This window comes from Hyaena hyaena, unplaced genomic scaffold, assembly GCF_003009895.1.
Source record: "Hyaena hyaena isolate Hyena2069 unplaced genomic scaffold, ASM300989v1 scaffold_464, whole genome shotgun sequence".
NCBI classification, from domain to species: Eukaryota; Metazoa; Chordata; class Mammalia; order Carnivora; family Hyaenidae; genus Hyaena; species Hyaena hyaena.
The window spans coordinates 296762-302444 of NW_024081096.1; the positions used below are offsets into that span (position 1 = coordinate 296762).

Below are 5683 nucleotides of genomic sequence, written 5' to 3' on the forward strand. Positions count from 1 at the left end.
TTCTATTTTCTTTTTCAACCCCAACTCGTATTCTTAATATCATGATTCTAAATTCTAGTTCAGACATCTGGTTTGTACCTGTGTTGATTAGGTTCCTGGCTGTCATTTCTTCCTGTTATTCCTTTTGGTATGAATTTGTTTTGTCATTTTGGAGGAAGAAAAATAATAAAATTAAAAATTAAAATTAAAAACACAAAAAATCAGATAAAGGATACTAGATCCTAGGTGTGTTATGGTCTGATTGTTGAAAGAAGCTTGGTAGAAATGAGGAAAAGGGGAAAGAAAAGAAAAAGGAGAAACATTTGAAATTTTTAAAAAATGAATACAATAAAATAGAATAAAATAAATGATGAAAGTAAAATAGAATAAAAAATTCAAAAAAGTAAAGAATACAATAGAAAAAATAAAGAAAAATCTTTTTTATAAAAACAGAAATTACAAAAATTTTCTCTTTCTGTATTCAAGAATAAGAAAGGAAAAGAAAAAGAAAAAATTGAATAGATGGACTGGTGCATGGAATGGAATATGATTAAAATTACAACCAGTTTCACCTAGAAGTCAAACTATGAAGCATTTTATATTCTGTAAAGTAAGTAGCCAAAGAGACTTGTGTTTTTCCTCTAGAGCATGGTTGGCCCAGTTGGATGAGCCTTGGTGAAATGGCTACATTCTCCACTAGATGGCAGTGCTTCATTTACTGGGGTGGCTCTTGTGGCATGTATGCACATGTAAGGAAGAGGTAAAAATGGCGTCACCCAACTGCACAGTTTTTGTATCAGAATTCTGTGCTCTCTCCAACTGGCAACCCAGCACCCCTCCTTTGTCTCCAGTTTCCATCCACTCCCTGCTTCTACTCTGTCAGTGACCATGTTGTCAGCCTGTCAGGAGACACCTCCCTCCTGAGTTTTATCTCAGGTGGGGCTGTGTTTCCAAACCCCTCACTTCTGAGGGTCTTGTGGCTTTGACCCCCTAAAACCCTCTGGGGGAGGGTCTTGCAGAGCAATGGCCAGGGCTAGCACAATCCTGGGAATGTTCACACAACCACACCACTGGAGATGCCCAGAGACTGAGGCCAGGTGCCAGCCCACCCCAGAAAAAGTTTGCGTAATTGCATAGCAGCAGTGTTTCAGGGATTATGGTAAATCACAACATACATCTCGCACCAGGCTTCACCAGTTCTTAACGTCCTTGTTCCAACACTAGCAAATGTGGCTGTTCTCCAAGGTCTGCTGAGACCTTTGCCTGTGGGGAGGCCACACAGCCTCTACCAAATGTCCTCTCAGGAGGGGAACCACTTTTCCTCATGTGGCCCAAGAACCCCTCAGACCTCCCTGTCTGCTCCTGGGGATTTGCTATTCCCACCAGAACTCCACCAGGTATTGAGTTGTGGAGTTTCAGACTCTACACTCCCCTGTTCATAGAGCCTTAATAGTATCCAAACCCTCTCCTTTCCCCTTTCTTGTTAATTCCCTTATGGGTGTTTTCACTCTTGCTCTTTCTCTCCAGCTGCTTTCAGGGAGGGAGGAGTGCCTTTCCTGTACTCTCCCCTCATCTCCATCCTCTCTCTGCAAGCAAAAACAGCTCCCTATCCTTTGAAGTTTCTCTCTCCCTCTGTTCACCTCTCCATGCCACATACCTGCTGACTTCTGTGGTTCAAGTTATGCAGATTGTTGAGTTAATCCTCAGATCAATTTTCTAGGTATGCAAGATGGTTGTTGATCTAGCTGCATTTCAGGGATGAGAGATGCAAAAAACTTCCATGCTGCTCTGCCATCTTGGCCCCTCCCCTATATTTCTTTGATTTCTTATGATCTCCTATCTATAGCTTTATCTTAGTATTTATCCAATTATGTAAGTGAAATGGTATGTTTGTCTTCCTGACTGGAAAGTGAGTTCTAGGCCTTAGGAAGTATACCCTTATTCAACCCTTATCTCCAGCATTCAGAATAGTGACTAGAACTTAAAAAGCAATTAAATGTGTGGTAAACTCAGCTAAGGATAGTATTGGAAGATGTGTAGAGAAAAGAATCTATAGGACTTAAAACAGTTACATGATAGGAGTACCAAAGACATAAGGGGAGAATGCAAAACTTTTAGCTATAGGCGACTTTAATACATGAAGGTGTTGCTAACCAAGGTAGGCAGTTTAGGCAACAACAACAACAACAAACCAAAAGAACAAAAAGCCAGATCTGAAGAAAAAGGCATGAGTATGTGAGATATCAATGGGTATCAAGTGAAGATGTCCAGTGAGAAGGTAACAAAGAGCTCACAAGTAAGATGTGGTCTAAAAATATATTTGGAGGTTTTATTATATTATATTGGTAGGTTGAGTTTTGTAAGTGGATATTATTCTACAGAGAAAGTGTGCAGAGGGTAGACATGCCCAAATCAAAATATTGATTGAGGAGAGAGGAGCAAAGCCTCTGATTGGGAGAATCCTCTGAAATTAAAACTAGAGGGAAGTAAAATTCTGGGTAAGATGGATTGTTTTGTAGACAAGCACTATTCTAAAGAATTGTGTATAAATAAGTTGCCAATAGGACCAGAGTCTTTCACAAATCCAACTGGGGCAACAGCATATAAAATAGATAAATATAAGAAATATGAATGGCATATTTTTCTCAACATACAGGTAAAAACTCCTCTTTAGATTTCTTTTGGTTTGTGAAAATAGGTACTAATGTAATAGGTCTTTTGTAAAAGCAAAGTGATGGAACATAAAATTCGGGAAAATGGAGGATATTCTTCAGTTTATGCCATTTCAGGTTACACAGTTTTCATAGGAACATTCTACTTTTAGACAGTAGTGGAAAGCTGTTATAATTCATCTTTATGAGGATATTTTGTAACCTACTAAAAGTGAGAGTTGGAAAGTTGGAAGTTATTGGTGTTTCTCCAGGGAAGTCTATTGAATGCATTAAGTAACTTAATGTTTAAGTGATTTAATATTTCACCAGCCAGCATCTCCCCTCTCTTTTTCTGGGAACTGTTTATACTTGTCAACTTTCACTGAATTATGCTATATAAAAATCAACTGGGTGTTCAGTGGCTTGCAAAATAAAGTACTTTCTTGCTTATATTATGTACATACAATATGTTGCCTACAGTGTTGCTTCAGGCTTTTAGAAGGCTCTGCTGTGCACCATGTCTTGTCTCATCCTGACTCCAGGCTGAAGAAGCAGGTCCTATGTGATACCTGCCCATTCTCATGGCAAGGATCAGGGGAAAGCTGCTATGAAATCACAATGCCTCTTTTTTTTTTTTTTTAATTTTGTTTGTTTAATCTCTAGGCCCAAGGTGGGGCTTGAACTCATGACCCTGAGATCAAGAGTCACACACCCTTTGGACTGAGACAGCCAGACACCCTCAAAATCACAATACCTCTTAAAGCTTCTGTGCAAGTGGGTTGTATGTCATGTCCTTTCACTCCATTGGCTAAAACACATCATATGACTAAGCTTAACCTTGATGGGCAGGGGATATATACTCTTAACAAGGAAAGGGACACTTCAAGTCACATATACATATACATGGAAAGGGAAGAGCAAATAAGTCAATAATACAATTTGTCACATTATTCCTCTGTCAGCTTAAATTCTGTAGCTCTTGTGGGAAAATGCCCATGTTCCTACATGTTCCCAGTTTTTTGGCCACAATTGATTTGGTCAGAGTTGACATTATAAAATGTAGTGCCTGGGAGTTGTCAGTGACCACCTTTCTCAGTAAGGGAAGAAAGCCAGGCTGCAGTGGCAGGGAAGAGAGCTGACACATGGAATAAAGTCAAACAAGGATGGGGAGGAAGTCATGGCATTTCTGCTCTTTCTATGGTTTGGTTGTTCAAACATTCCTTGGATTCTGTAAACCATGATGTTATTCTTTTTGTCAGTTAAAATGGAATTCGTTTTTGTCATTTGTAGTGATATAATGATTCATAGATGTGTGTAATTTCATTTAATTCTAACACAAATACTTTTAGGCAGGTACTGTAATTAATATTTCACAAATGAGGATCAGAGTTAGGGCTGGAAATTCTCTCTGATACCTGCCTAGAAGAAATATTTTACAACAACACTCAACTACATTATCCTACACTATGCTCACCAAGCAATTCTTTGTCCTGGTCTCTTCCAAGGGTACTAACATACTGGGAAACAGTATGGACTGATGTTGGTTATCTTGCCTGAAATAGTTTGTATTAAGAAATAACTAACTGACACTATGATAAATTAGATACTATTATAAATTGGGTTTTTTGTACTGACTTCAGTTAGTATAAATAATTTCTGAGAATTTACATTCACTATGTTTTAACATTACCTCAGGATTTTATTGTCTTCATAATGTAACAAAATATGAAGCCTAGAACTGAATCACTTGGCCCTTGCTCTTCTTATCTCCTCCCAGTTCAAAATGTTTGCATTTCTTCTTAGTCAGCCTTCTCGTGGACCTGTAGTTGAGCTCAACACATTCAAGCCTCAGCACAATCTTCTTTGTAGTTTTAGCCTTTTTCTGGAAAATCAGCTTAATCTGCCCACCATAGCCACTCTGCTTACTGTCATAATGCCACTTTCCCTAGTCATAAAGAGAATATTTGCCTTTCTTGTACTGTGTCACTTTGTGGGGTTGGTGCTTGCCACACTTCATGCAGAAAGTCTGCAGGTTTTAGGAATATTCATCATGTTTATAAGAGCACTATCAGCATGGAAAGTAAGTTAACTATGTAGAATTTAAGAATCAAAATTGAAGATCATATTAGAGGTGAAACTTATCAGGGTCTGATCTTGCCTAGAGCATTTGCACAGCCTATTTTTGGACATCTATTTACTGCACAGCCATCATAAACCTGGATTTTTCAAGATGTTGAAAGACAGAAATTCTATAGAGAATTGACTGCTGGAAACAAAACCGAACTTTCTGATCAGTTAAATCTCAAAAAGATCTAAAAGTTGTATTAGTCACCTACCTTGTTTTTAACCCCAGACTAGCTACTATCAGGGTCAAAAATGACCTGATATTATATCAGTGAAAATAGCAGAGTAGGATACTCCAAACTTAAACTCCCCACCTGTAAAAGCAAATGAAAAATGGGCAAAAATGTCAGAATCAATTTTTTGTAATTGTAGAAATTAGCCAAAGGTTTGTAGCAACTTGTCAAATACTCAGGAAAAATGGCTGTTTTTTTATTAAAGAACTATAGAATTTATGGTGTTTTAACCTATGCCAGGCCTCATCGCTTGCTCCTCAGATCAGTGGTAGCTATAAAAATAACAAAGTGTGTTCCTGATACCAGGAACAAAACGAACTTCATAAACAAAGAATTGTAATTCATTGCAGTTCACCCTTGAACAGTATTGGCTTGAGCTGCGTGGGACCACTTACATGCAGATTTTTGTCAATAAATACAGTACAGTATAAATATATTTTCATTATGATTTTTTCTTTTTTTGAAGTTTTATTTATTTTTCGAGAGAGACATTGTGAGCAAAGGAGGGGCAGAGAGAGGTTGGGGACAGAGGATCCAAAGTGGGCTCTGCACTGACAGGCTAACAGCAGCAAGCTCGATGCAGCACTTGAACTCAAGAACCACAAGATCATGACCTGAGCTCAAGTCAGACACTCAACCAACTGAGCCATTCAGGCACCCACCCCTTCATTATGATTTTCTTAACAGATTTTTTTT

The 5683-nt window shown here is 38.3% G+C and overlaps 1 pseudogene; it reads right to left on the minus strand.

The window, feature by feature from the left end:
* Positions 1 to 4362: 4362 nt before the first annotated feature.
* Positions 4363 to 4682, minus strand: LOC120246312 (annotated as a pseudogene).
* Positions 4683 to 5683: the final 1001 nt, after the last annotated feature.